Source organism: Dama dama, chromosome 30 (assembly GCF_033118175.1).
Source record: "Dama dama isolate Ldn47 chromosome 30, ASM3311817v1, whole genome shotgun sequence".
Taxonomy (NCBI): Eukaryota; Metazoa; Chordata; class Mammalia; order Artiodactyla; family Cervidae; genus Dama; species Dama dama.
Genome location: NC_083710.1, coordinates 68,233,119 through 68,248,355, shown reverse-complemented (window position 1 = coordinate 68,248,355; position 15,237 = coordinate 68,233,119).

The following is a 15,237-nucleotide window of genomic DNA, read 5'->3' as shown; positions in this document are numbered from 1 at the left end:
GACAGAGTAACTTAATGAAAACCACATGAATTTTGGAAGTGGATTCTAAGTTGGGGTTTGCATCTTTGTTTATTTACTCCATAACCTCAAGGAAATTATTTACATGTCTGCAAAACAAGGCTAATAATATCAAATTCTCAATGTCATTGCCAGGAATATACACATATATACATACACAAACATGCATCTGTATATACATATATAACTATATCTATGTATCTTTTATAGTTCTCCGTACACATTAGTGCCTCAAAATGATAGTTACTAATAGCTTGCTAACTCTGGGCTGAAGCAAGACTGATGACCTGGGCGATGGGCTGATGGAAACAAAACCCTTATCAATTATTTTGCAGACATACCTTCACAGCTATTTTAAACAAAAGACACCAAAATCTCACAAGAAAAGAATTCAAAAGACAAGAGTGGCAGGTAGAACATGGATTTGAACATAAGACACCATTGGAAACCTTCCCTACGACTGATGACTAAAGGTAGATGACTTCTAATGTTTAACATTGCAGGTGGAGTTATATAGTCTACTATACTGGAAACTTTAGTTAAAATCTTAATGTGTCTGACTGATCCGCTTCATTTTGAAGTTTACCTCGCTTCACTTTTCAAAAGTATTTATTTCAGTGAAGGACACAAAAGACGATTCGGATATGGTTCTTGACCTCACTGAATTTGTAATCTCAATAGGGAAATGAGATATATAGAAGTGGCTGAGTTTAGATGTTGCTACAAAAGGATATCTAACTATAAGTTGCTAATTGACATAGATAAGTACGGATAAGGTCTTGAAGAAAGAGATCAATGTGGGTTGGAATTGTTCAAAAACTTTTACTAGGAGACATGTGAATGGAGCTGGCTTTAATACATTTTTGAGGGTTAAGGGATGGAGGGTATTTTCTGATATCAAATGATTTGAACTCCGGTTTCCTATCACATAGGGATTCATTAAATTATATTTTACTTGCTCTAATTTTTCTTTGAGTTGCAGGGTTATTCATTTTTAATGCCTGGTTTTCAGGGTCTGACATCAAAGGGAGATATTTAAGTAATGTTCTGTTGCCTTAGCACTGAGCACCTTGCTTAGCGAAAGTGCCACACAGCTTCTCATTTGTAAAACTTCATGCATTTACAGGGAGCTTATTGCAGGAGTAAGGTACAAAAATTCTTTCAATTTAAATTATCTTTACACTGAAAACTGAACTTTAAAATGTCTTAATGAAGAAAAAACCCATGTGACCACCCAGGCTATGCTGAGGTGCTGTCTGCCTTCTAATACCCTCTTCCCATTTACATATCTAATTCTTCACTGGCAGAAACAGATCACTGCATGATTTTTTTGCTGGAGGAAAGGCATGGTAGGAGATTTTTGTAAAGCACACTTAGGTCTCTCAAGGTTTGAAGTTAAAATTTAATATTATAAAGGGAACTGATTTTATACTTATTCTGACTGAAATTAAAATGAATATTGGATATTTCTGAAGGGATCTTGTGAAACAATGCCCGTGGAAAAATGAAGAACTTAATATATACACACATACACATACTTTTATGGCTGAAATGGCATGGGGACCAATGAAGCTCAGAAAGTAAGCTGTCAAACCCATCAGTCTTGATTGACTTTCATTTTAAATGCATTTGTTCCTATACCACTGTATCTAGGGAATGCATATTCTCTGTGCCATAGAACTGAAATTAAATCTCCTTTCTTGTAGTTGAATGCTTTCGTTCAATTTAGCCTGTATCTGGATAGGAAGGCAAGATTGAAGATAGACTGGATTTAAATATTAAATACTATTTTTAAATTTTCAATGTGGATTGGGAGTTGTTAGCTTCTGTTCCAGTCAAAAGAAACAACATGAGACAAATACAGAGTGTTATTGAGAAGGGTATAGGGCCCGGGGTCACATGAGCCGCTCAGAGACTTTGGAGGACTTCTGAAGGACAGGACAGTAACAGAATTCTATTTATATTAGTTTCCCAAGGCTGCCATAACAAATTACCACACACTCGGTGACTTAAAACAAATGAAATATTTTCTCTCACTGTTCTGGAAGCCAGATGTCCAAAATCGAGGTGTTGGCAGGGCCACCTTGCCTCTGAAGTCTCTAGGGAGAAGCCTTCCTTGCCTCGTCCAGGTTCTGGTAGTTTGTGGCTGCATAACTCCACTCTGCCCCCATCCTCACATGGCCTTCCACCCATGTGTGTCAGCGTCTCAAACCTCCCTCTCCTTTCTCTTCTAAGAATACCAGCTCCTGGACTTAGAGACCATCATAAATTCAGAATGGTGTCATCGTGAGATGCTTATCTTACATCTGCAAAGACATTCTCTTCAAATAAGGTCACCTTCACAGTTACAGAAGTTAAGATTTGAATGTATCTTTTGGGGGCCACTATTCAACCCACTACACTATTACTAAAGAAAACACGACGGAGGAACTAATTGCCCCAAACTTGTCAAAGGGGAAGCATCAGAAGTAATGACAGTAATAATTAGTTTTCAGGGCAAAGCCTCAAGAGGTTCTAAGCTCCGTATGAGTGAGAAAAACAGGGATGGGACATGGAAGAGAAACAGGGAAGATGATGGAAGCTCCACAGAAGAGTAGCTACATCCCTCTTTACAGCTCTCCTGTCTCTTCCCTTCCTAAGAAAAACCCTGGCATTAATTGCTTTTACTCCTGATCTTCTTACCAGTGAAGACCAGAAAACAATGCTCTCAAGTCATAAACATTCTTCCTGAGGAGAGTTAGTCTTTGGAGTTCTTATTACTCCTCACCATTTCAGAGAACATCAGTTGCTCCTTTTCTGCCTACTTTAATGCTGCTTTGTCATGCCTGTCCACATAAAGAGTTCAGAACAAACTTCCAGTTCAGGAGAAAGACCTATTGAACAAATATCCTATTTATATAAGCTGTGTATGGTCCTTGATGCAGTCCCACAGGCTGGAGTAAAAACCAGGGAACAAATGATCATCAGATACGTGAAGAGAAGTCATGCAAAGAGGGTTTATTACACTGAATAAAACTCTTTAAAATAAAGCAAACCAACTGGGAAAAAAAAAAAAAACCACCTCAAATTACTATTTTCAGGAAGATTTTAAGAAGCTATGGCCTGGACTTTACCAATCTGTGAAAACAGGCTTGTTGAAGGATTAAATGAGTTAATAGATGCAAAAGCACCTAGAACAGGGTCTATAATAGCATGATTACATCAAAAGAGCAACATTCATCCAGGATTTACAAGAAACATCTTGGAACATGTTCTTTATATAATCTGTATCTATCTGAGTTACAATAAGAGACAGACACCACATCCTATTGTGAACAGGGGAGGCTTTCATATAAAGAATTATTCAGCAGTGAGAGGAAAATAACTCTAAAATGTGGTAAGGAAGGGAAAGCCTGTCTTTGGCCCCAGAGAGAGGACCTGAGGGGGCGTGTCCCAGAAAACACGCTTGGCAGGTAGCCTCCCCAGGGCTCGGCTTCAGGTGTGTGGGAGAAGATGTGGCTGAAGTCCACTGGACGGCCAAGAAGTTCGTTGGCTTGCAGAGACCAGATATCACCCACAACCACTAGACAAGAAGGAAGCAGGGTGCAGGGTGCAGGCGGGCGGGGACGCAGAAGGAGCTGGTATACCAGGGGTGACAAGAGGCGTTTGCTCTGTCTACACTGGGAAAGCTGTGGGAAGGGGTTACCGACCTGGGCTGGAAATGTAACGTCACTGGGGACAGCTGGAGACTAGCCGAGCATCACCACTTGTCCTCCGCTCTGCCCTGCGGATCAAGGGTGCAGCAGCTGGAAGCAGCCACATGCCCTCTTAGCCCGCAGCGTCGCTCCATCGCCCTCTACTGAGAGATGTTAGCACCGCGCTCACTCTTGCGGAGAAACGCTTAAAGGAATCCCATTCATTATCACAGAGCAGGTATTGAAGAACAGATTTAAAGCTTAGAGGGAATAAATTGATAACTATAACAGAATCTAAGAATTCGTGTTGGAAAATACTTGGATAATTGAAAACCTCTTTCTTGTCCCTGGAGTGGAGCAATGAGGTAATTATTAAATGTTTATTAAATTTAGTCTGGCGCAAACAATAAATTATTAATGTTCAGCATGACTTTCTTCTATTTTCTTATGATTGGAATATTCAGGATAGCTGACACTTTAGTGCTAGGCACCCTTAAAAGCAGACTAGATGCATTAACCTATTCAGTGTTCACTATAAACCTTTAAATTCCATACTGTTGTTATTCACACTTGAGGAAACTTAATACATATATTTTATTGACCATTACTTTGGATCAGACCAACAGCCACAGTCTTTCTAGGTACTTGTGGGGAGGTATTCTATCTGCACAAATGTCGTGATAGTTCTGATTAAATCCCACCTCTGTATACTTACGGTTTTATAAAACTTAAACACATTGGGCAGGGGAGCAGCTATTGGTATAATTCAATTCAATAGACCAAATCAAATACAATTAATTATTTTTACTTTTTACTAAGAACAATGGAAAGTACCTAGAAACACTAGTTGTGCTTTACCACTTTAATGAGGTCAATATCTAAACAATCTAATCCTTCCATAAGAGGCTGTTACTTTTTGGGGGTGGCAGGTGGGGGAGAAAAGAGCTACAGACATAGAACACTACAATCCCCCTGGGAGATAGTTGATTTTTTTATTATTTTGCTAACCAATCTTCTTTACTTTCAATTGAATATATATACATATATATATATATAAAATAATAAATCATACAGCTAGACTGATCTTACAGTGGGCTTTTTGAGTAATGTGCTGAGATAATAAACTGAGAAAAATATCTTGGGGGGGAATTTCTTTTATTGTCTTTTATTTCTAAAGGATTATTAAAGCTTAAATATTAGGACTGATTAGGACATAGGGAACCATAAGCAACTCTAATGTCATTTTTCTTTTTAAAAAGAAACTATTTACCTAAAGAAAGTATGAGGAAGTATTAGAACATGCTGTCTGGCTCTACTGTTCCTACCCTTCTGGATGAGAAACAAAGAATGGTATTTAGTTTGTGGTGAAAGGATAAAATGCCCTACTAAAAGTGATGCTATTAAAAAAAAAAAAGACAACATTGCTGGGAGCTCAAAAACTTAACAAAGAAACTTCTTTTTTGGAAAAATTAGCTTTCTTTAGCATCATATTCGGATCAAATACTTTACTCTGAAAGAAAAATCAACATACATATGAATAAATTTATTTAAATATATTTGTATTTATTTCAAATATTAATCGAATTTTTTCAATCATTTGCACTACTGCAGGGACAAGAAAGCAGCTGATTTTCAATTACACTAATTATTTTTCAATATGATTGATTGAATTCTACTATAGTTAACAAAAAGAAATTTAACTTCATGTTAGAATTTAATCATTCAAGATGCCTGCTTTAACAGCTACACTTAATTGTTCAAAACCACAACTTATATCTTCAATGCTTCATCACTTTCTTTTGTAGTTTTAGTCACTGCCATTACAGTTGCTAAATTACAATTTATCAATAATATTATTTTACTTAGATGTAGTGCATTTATATTTTATGGTGATTTAAACATTGCTGGTAGCTCATAGTTTTATACATATACAAAGTAATACTCATAATGATGTTCTGAGATACTGAATGTTCCAAAATAAAGCTTTCATATTTAGGTTCACAGTGAAGTTTCATCTTTAAATTTCAATGTAGATTTATTTGATTATTTGGAAACTTTATATTACTAGGATCCCCTTGAAAGGTCATGAAACACATGGATACCCTTGGCTCCTATCCTGGTTCCTTTTTTTCACTTATTGCCTGAATTCTCTTGTTCAGGTCATTTAACTGCTCTGCTAGGAAATAATGTATAGTTTTCCTTTTATCCTTTTGATGGTGGGGGTAGGATTCGAATCATGCATATGGCAGCAATTTATGAACAATCAGACAGTGCTCTAACACTCCTTCCCAGAATCCCTGCTTCATCTTCTTATCTATTCCTCCCTGACTTTTGGAAATAGACAAAACTGGCTCCCTCCCAAATGAGGTATGCCACAATTCACTGCGTACTTCCTCAAGGGAATGTTTCAGGCTGGGAGTGTCTCCCAAACTCTGTATACATAAGCTTAAACAGAGCTGGTGATAAGTCTTGGTGGAAAAAGCCTGAGTCTTAGAGTCAAAGAAGGCAACAAACATGGGACTGTCCTCACCAGCCATGTGGCTTTTGCCAATTTGTTACTCCTCCAAGCTATAGCAGGCTTCTGTTACAGCTCAGCTGGTAAAAAAAAAATCTGCCTGCAAGGTAGGAGACCGGGGTTTGATTCGTGGGTTGGGAAGATCTCCTGGAGAAGGAAATGGCAACCCACTCCAGTATTCTTGCCTAGAGAATCCCATGGACAGAGGACCCTGGCAGGGTACAGTCTATGGGACTGCAAGAGTTGGACACAACTTAGCGATTAAGCTATAGTAGTTGTGACATGGGTAAAAACGAGATAACATTTGAACTCAGCAGTCTGCATGGCCGTTGTAAAAATCAGCCCTAGGAATATAGGTGAAAGTACTTTGTGTGTGTTAAGTCGCTTCAGTCATGTTACAAACCATAAAAATAGACATGTTATGAAAATAATATTAGGAGGCATAGTTCAGTTCAGTCGCTCAGTCGTGTCCGACTCTTTGCAACTCCATGAACTGCAGCACGCCAGGCCTCCCTGTCCATCACCAATTCCTGAGTTTACTCAAACTCATGTCCATTGAGTAGGTGATGCCATCCAACCATCTCATCCTCTGTCGTCCCCTTCTCCTCCTGCCTTCAATCTTTCCCAGCATCAGGGTCTTTTCAAATGAGTCAGTTCTTCGCATCAGGTGGCCAAAGTATTGAAGTTTCAGCTTCAGCATCAGTCCTTCCAATGAATATTCAGGACTGATTTCCTTTAGGATGCACTGGTTGAATCTCCTTGCAGTCCAAGGGACTCTCAAGAGTCTTCTCCAACACATAGTGATAGATGATAAATTTCAATTCAGACATACTTTCTTTGGAATATCTGTTATATCCTGCTGTGTTGATTTTACATGGGTTTTCTCCTGTACCCACTTTTGTACTCAATTTTACCTTTTTTTCCACCTTTAAACATATCATGGCACCCTATGTATTACTTAACTGAAAGTCAATTATATTGAACAAGGAAGATAAATCTTTAAACAATAATAAGGCAATTTACTTATACTTGGAATATTAAAAAATTGCTAAAATCTTTTAAGTTATTATTTTATTATATTACTAAAAGGCTGTGGAAAAAGAAGATGGAGTTCAATCTGCCTAAGGAAATTATTTTTAAAGACCCACTGAGTAGAGCAAAAAGAAAAATTTCATTCCAAATCACAATTGGCTTGCTCAGAATAGTTTTCAGAATTGATCTGTAATTGATAAAGAAATTAACTTTTTTCCAGTTTGGGAACTATTTTCAGATTGTACCTGACTTTTCTTGGGAATGATAGAAAATACATGCTCTAAACTCTACTCACTCTTGGGATTTAAAATATGTTCTTATAATTTCAATTTTGCTTACAATTATACAGCTTACTCTGATTTTCCTCTTCTTTTATGATCTTCAAGTATTACCTACATCAAGCATGTATAAAACATTGTCTTACTTTAAACACATATGGTGAAAATCATTCAAGCAGATGGCTATCCACAGTTGTTGGTAACCAAGGATCCAGTGTAGGTTCAGTTGTTGCTGAAATGGAGTCCAGTTTAATAGCTCAAATCAGGACAAGAATTAAATTGGAAATTGCAGGCTGAAAAATTCTGCATTTGATCACAAAGAGATTATAGGAAGGAAAGAACACAGTGAAACAAACAGGCTGTATTTTAAAAAGAGCCAGGCTTCTGATAGTTCTGTTTTATCAGTTCATAATCAAAGTAAGCAATATAAATCAATTATTAAAACACTAATATGTGTTTGAATTTTTAAAAAGTATTTTAGGAGAGCCAAATTTCTTGCAGATGTCAGTGGCATTAACATCCTCTTTCTTGACGTTTAGAACCATGGTGTACTAGACTTGCCAAACAGAATTCAGTTTCACTTTGTTGGAAGTCCAGGGGTGGGTTATGATTTTAGCCTGTCTTCTGCCCATTCTAGCTAGGTGTTTAGATGTTTGTAAAACTTCCTGTTGTTCTCAAGCTCTCAAAAGTAGTGGCAGGCAATTTTGTAGTGGTAGTGCAAATTTGTAATGCAAACAAAACCTTCTAAGATTACTCAAGATCGGAGTTGGTCATAATCTCTTACTTGTTTAGCTATATTACATACTAACTATACAGCCAGTAAAAGTAGATTCTACTGTCTCATAAGATAGAAGGCTCACTTGGTTAAATTAAAAATATTGCGGGGCAGAGATTAGAGCAAATCAATCATGTAAGCTTTTTTAAGTCTTAATTCCTTCTGATATATGCAAATGGGGTTAATAATTGCACCTAAAGGAAGACATTATGAAGAGTCATTGACACAAAAAAGCATATGAGATTCATAGAATATTCCTGATTTAGAGCAGAGCAGTTAGGAGTATACATATTCTGAGTCCAAAATTCTGGCTCCATTACTTGCTGTTGGACCTTAGGCAAATTATCTAACCTCTCTGTTCTTCGAATTCTTCAATTATAACATGGGATTAATAAAACAATACCTCATTCATAGATTTGCTGTGGGGATTAAATGAACTGTTTGTAAAGCACTTATTACATGGCTAGCACTTACTGTTTGCTAACTAAATAACATAGCCATAAGCACACAAATGTAAGTTTATCATTAGTATATATTTATCTTAAAAATGGAATATTTTTGGTAGAACTTGAAAATTGCCATATATTTTGAAATTTAGAAACCTAAATAAGGATATGATAATGAGGTAAATATCCTGTTAACACAAATATAATGTAAACAAAACAAGCTAGAATGATATTTGTTATAATTCAACACTCAAAAAATTATTCTCTATGCTGACTAATATTAAAACTAACTGTCATTCTTGTAGTCTTAATTTTGTTTGTTTTGTTTTGGGGCAAAAAATATTCCATTTCTTACAGTTTGGGAACTGTCAAACCAAAGACTTCCAGTTTTATTTTTTTTTAACTATATTTTCAAATTACTCTCACAGGTACATGAAAACATGCTCAATATGACTAAATACTAGAGAAATAAAGAATCAAAACCACCATGAACTATCATCTCACACCTGTTAGAATGGCTATTATCTGAAAGGCAAAAAATGCTAAATACTAGCAAGGATATGGAGAAAAGGGAACCTGTGTATGGGTTTGTATATTGGTGAAGCCGCTATGGAAAAAAGTATGGAGGTTCCTCAAGAAGTTAAAAATAAAACTATCATATGATCCAGTTGTTCCATTTCTGGGAATATATCTGAAGGAAGTAAAAACTCTGTGTTAACGAGATATCTTCACCCCCATGTTCATACCAATATTACTTATAATACCCAAGACATGGAGAAAAACCTCAGTGGATAAATTGATGAATAAATAAATTTTGCTGTGTGTATGCATATATATTCCACACACAGTAGAATACTATTCAGCCATAAAAAGGAAGGAATTCTGCCATTTGTGACAACATGGATGGACCTTGAGGGTATCATGCTAAGTGACCTAAGTCAGATAGAGAAGGACGAGTTTCATATGATCTCACTTATTTGTGCAATCTAAAAAATAGTAAAAATAACACAAAAAAAGAGATCCAATTTGTGGTTTCCAGATATGGGGTGTGGAGGGAGGAAGAATTGAATGAAGGTGTTCAAAAGGCACAAACTTCCACTTATAAGACAAATAAATGCTAAGGATGTAAAGTACAGCATGACTATAGTTAATACCATCGTGTAGCACATTTCAGCTGAAGTGACTTAGCAGCAGCAGCAGCAGCATATTTCAATGCTGTTACAACAGTAAACCCTCAGAGTCCTAATCACAAGAAAAAAGGACACTATTTTTCCTTTTCTTTTTTGGTATCTGTATGAGACGAAGCATGTTAACTAAACTTACCGTGGTAATCCTCTCGCAGTATATATAAGTCAAATCACTGTGCTGCACACCTTAAATTTACACATTACTGTGTGTCAATTATATGTCAAAGCTGAGAAAAAATAAAATTACTCCCAACAATAATGGATAATTTTTTCAAATGTCAATTTTAATAGATATGTCCAAAAATTATTTGCATTGGTAGTAAACATTCAGTTCAGTTGCTCAGTAGTGTCTGACTCTTTGACACCCCACAGACTGCAGCACACCAGGCTTCCCTGTCCATCACCAACTCCTGGAGCTTACTCAAACTCATGTCCACTGAGTTGGTGATGCCATCCAACTATCTCATCCTCTGTCATCCCCTTCTCCTCTGGCCTTTAATCGTTCCCAGCATTAGTAACTTGAATACTTCTTTTTCTTTGCTATCATTATCATTCATTTAAATTAGCTGGACCTCATTAAAACTAGAGGAAAAAATTAAGAACTGCCAAGAAGTCAGTGTATAAGTTTTATATTGCTGCCCATAATAAATTGCCCCAAAACTCAGAGGTTTAAAACAATAGCTAATTCAATATTTTATCATTGTGTAAGTCACCACTGGGGAATCCCAGGTGTCACAGGGGTGAAGTATCCTCCTGCCAATGCAGGAGATGCAAGAGATGCAGATTCGATCCCTGGGTCAGGAAGATCATCTAGAGCAGGAAATGGCAACCCACTCCAGTGTTCTCGCCTGGAGAGTTCCATGGACAGAAGAGACTGGCAGGCTGAAGACCATGGGGTCACAAACAGTCTGGACAAGATTGAGCATGCTGTGATTTATGTCAGAGAGTGTTTTGCCTATGTTCTCCTCTAGGAGTTTTATAGTTTCTGGTCTTACATTTAGATCTTTAATCCATTTTGAGTTTATGTTTGTGTATGGTGTTAGAAAGTGTTCTAGTTTCATTCTTTTACAAGTGGTTGACCAGTTTTCCCAGCACCACTTGTTAAAGAGGTTGTCTTTTTTCCATTGTATATCCTTGCCTCCTTTGTCAAAGATAAGGTGTCCATAGGTTCGTGGATTTATCTCTGGGCTTTCTATTCTGTTCCATTGATCTATATTTCTGTCTTTGTGCCAGTACCATACTGTCTTGATGACTGTGGCTTTGTAGTAGAGTCTGAAGTCAGGCAGGTTGATTCCTCCAGTTCCATTCTTCTTTCTCAAGACTACTTTGGCTATTCGAGATTTTTTGTATTTCCATACAAATTGTGAAATTATTTGTTCTAGTTCTGTGAAAAATACCGTTGGTAGCTTGATAGGGATTGCATTGAATCTATAGATTGCTTTGGGTAGTAGAGTCATTTTGACAATATTGATTCTTCCAATCCATGAACACGGTATATTTCTCCATCTGTTTGTGTCCTCTTTGATTTCTTTCATCCGTGTTTTATAGTTTTCTATGAATAGGTCTTTTGTTTCTTTAGGTAGATATACTCCTAAGTATTTTATTCTTTTGGTTGAAATGGTGAATGGCATTGTGTCCTTAATTTCTCTTTCTGTTTTCTCATTGTTAGTGTATCCTCTATGACCCACCTCCCAGAATATTGGAAATAAAAGCAAAAATAAACAAATGGGACCTAATTAAACTTAAAAGCTTTTGCACAACAAAGGAAACTATAAGCAAGGTGAAAAGACAACCCTCAGATTGGGAGAAAATAATAGCAAATGAAGCAACAAAGGATTAATCTCAAAAATATACAAGCAACTCCTGCAGCTCAATTCCAGAAAAATAAATGACCCAATCAAAAAATGGGCCAAAGAACTAAACAGACATTTCTCCAAAGAAGACATACAGATGGCTAACAAACACATGAAAAGATGCTCAACATCACTCATTATCAGAGTAATGCAAATCAAGACCACAGTGAGGTACCATTACACGCCAGTCAGGATGGCTGCTATCCAAAAGTCTACAAGCAATAAATGCTGGAGAGGGTGTGGAGAAAAGGGAACCCTCTTACACTGTTGGTGGGAATGCAAACTAGTACAGCCGCTATGGAGAACAGTGTGGAGATTTCTCAAAAAACTGGAAATAGAACTGCCATATGACCCAGCAATCCCACTTCGGGGAACACACACCGAGGAAACCAGATCTGAAAGAGACAGGTGCACCCCAATGTTCATCGCAGCACTGTTTATGGAAGCAACCTAGATGTCCATCAGCAGACAAATGGATAAGAAAGCTGTGGTACATATACACCATGGAATATTACTCAGCCATCAAAAAGAATTCATTTGAATCAGTCCTAACGAGATGGATGAAACTGGAGCCCATTATACAGAGTGAAGTAAGCCAGAAAGATAAAGACCAATATAGTATACTAATGCATATATATGGAATTTATAAAGATGGTAATGATAACCCTATATGCAAAGCAGAAAAAGAGACACAGATGTACAGAACAGACTTTTGGACTCTGTGGGAGAAGGCGAGGGTGGGATGTTTCGAGAGAACAGCATTGAAACATGTATATTATCTAGGGTGAAACAAATCACCAGCCCAGGTTGGATGCATGAGGCAAGTGCTTGGGGCTGGTGCACTGGGAAGACCAGAGGGATCAGGTGGAGAGGGAGGTAGGAGGGGGGATCGGGATGGGGAATACATGTAAATCCATGGTTGATTCATGTCAATGTATGGCAAAAACCACTACAATACTGTAAAGTAATTAGCCTCCAACTAATAAAAATAAATGGAAAAAATAAATAAAAAAAATAAATACGTGTGAATATCGATTAAAAAAAAAAAAAAAAGACTGAGCATGCACGCAAGTCAGGATTTGGACACAAGCCCCATCAAGCTAAAATCAAGTTATAAACAGTGCTATGTTTACTTTCAGAGGCTCTAGGGGAAATTTTGTTTGCATGCCTTTTCATCCTCCAAGGTTGCTTCCATGGCTCTGGGCCCCTTCCTCCAGAGTTGAGTCTCACATGGCTTCTCCTTGACCCTGACACTTCTTCTCCCTAAGACGTTTAACAACACTGTTGTCACACTGGGCCCAACCAGTTAATCCAGGGTAATCTCCCATATTTTAAGATCAGCTGATTCACGGCATTAATGCTATCTGCAACATTAATTCCACTTTACCATAGAACCTAACATACTGAAAGTTTCTAGGGATTAGGTCATGGACATTTTTGAGGAAGCAGCATTATCCTGTCCATCACAATTAGCAACCATTATCAGGTAGCAAAATCTTATATCTAACCAGGTTATAGGAGTACCAATTATGGGATGCAAAAGATAACTTTCATTCACCTAAAATGCTCAAGACTAATATAGATATGGTGGGTTTTCTGCCCACAAGGTGAAGCAGATAGTAGAAAAACATCTTTTAAACATCATCAAAACTCACAGAAATTTGATTTAGGGAAATTTTTAGCACTGGCAACAAGATTAAAAGGATTAATTTTCACAGAGGCTTTCAGGCAGTGTGTGCATTATTTGTGAATGTGTGATGTGGGCAAAGATCACCTCATTCTTTCAAATAAAAGGCAGCCAAATATCAAAGTTTTATCAACTTCTACAACAGCTATCTTTGCAGATGGTATGGAGGACTTCCCCAAAGTATTGCTAATGTAGTAGATCTTAAAGATCAGTCATGGAGAATTTTACTGTGTCATTAAATACTTGCTATGTATTTTAGTCCCCCAGGCATGCTAGAATTTACTACAATGATTTAAATAGTAATTAAAAATCAAAAGTAGTTCTTCGCCACACTGAAGTCTGATTTGCAGAATAAATTTAACTGATATGGTAACCTTTTTTTTTTTCCATTTTGATAAAACACAGAATCTTAGTTTCCTGAGCAAATTATTTAAAAAGTAAAGAAACCTTATTATAACCTTATCAAGAACAGACCAATAATCCCCCCCCCCCCCCCAAAATGTTCTTCTAGCAGGTGAAAGGAAATTGTTTCAGTTTTACATTAAGTACACAATTGCTATTAAAGCTTCTTTTTTCTTTGGTAATCTCTTAGATACAATTTACATATTGACATTTTCAGTATCATGATATTTAGTTTTACAATTTGGGGTTGTCTGATTAGAAATTTGGAGTGTATGATCCAAAGCACATGAACACAACTTAATAAATTCACATTTTGTAGGTTTCAGAAATAGAATACATTGAGACATATATGGATTTTTACTAACTCTGTTACCACAGAAAACCAAACAAATAATAATTTTGTAGCCGGTTTTACCATGAAAATTAGGAACAAGTTGAAATGTATTCATGTATAGTTCCATTTGTTTGCTCACAGTGTCAGACTGACTTTAAAATGCATTAGTCTCTTTTAGGGCCATGATCAATACTTTTAAAACTTTCAACTCTCCTGGGTTTCTTAAAACCCATGGTCTGTAATGTAATCAATTGGTGGTATCAGTTAATTTTCAATATTCTTCTACTGAATCTCCTAGTCTGTATCCCTGTTGCTTTAGCTCAAAGGAAATCAAAAGGGGACTTCAGAAACTAGAAGCAACATCCCCTTGAATGAAGTTTGTATGACTCCAAACATTTTGATTTTAACTAATGAGAAAATGGGTACTGTTGATTTCTAAGCAGATAACTACTCATCAATTCTGAGCATAACATCATGATTCTGCCCTAACTGCAATTAAATTCTGCCTGTAAAATCAGGTTGTTTTTTTTTAAAAAAATAGGGAATAGGATCTTTAGTTTTCTAAGTAAACCTTTCTTATGGGATCTACATAACAGTTACATGAGTGCCAATCCTAAAGAAAGACAATGCCAAAGAATGCTCAAACTACCGCACAATTGCACTCATCTCACACGCTAGCAAAGCAGTGCTCAAAATTCTCCAAGCCAGGCTTCAACAGTACGTGAACCATGAACTTCCAGATGTTCAAGTTGGATTTAGAAAAGGCAGAATAACTAGAGATCAAACTGCCAACATCCACTGGATCACTGAAAAAGCAAGAGAGTTCCAGAAAATCATCTACTTCTGTTTTATTGCCTATGCCAAAGTCTTTGTGTGGGTCACAACAAACTGTGGAAAATTTTTTAAGAGAGGGGAATACCAGACCATCGGACCTGCCTCCTGAGAAATCTGTATGCAGGTCAGGAAGCAACAGTTAGAACTGAACATGGAACAACAGACTGGTTCCAAATCAGGAAAGGAGTACGTCAAGGCTGTA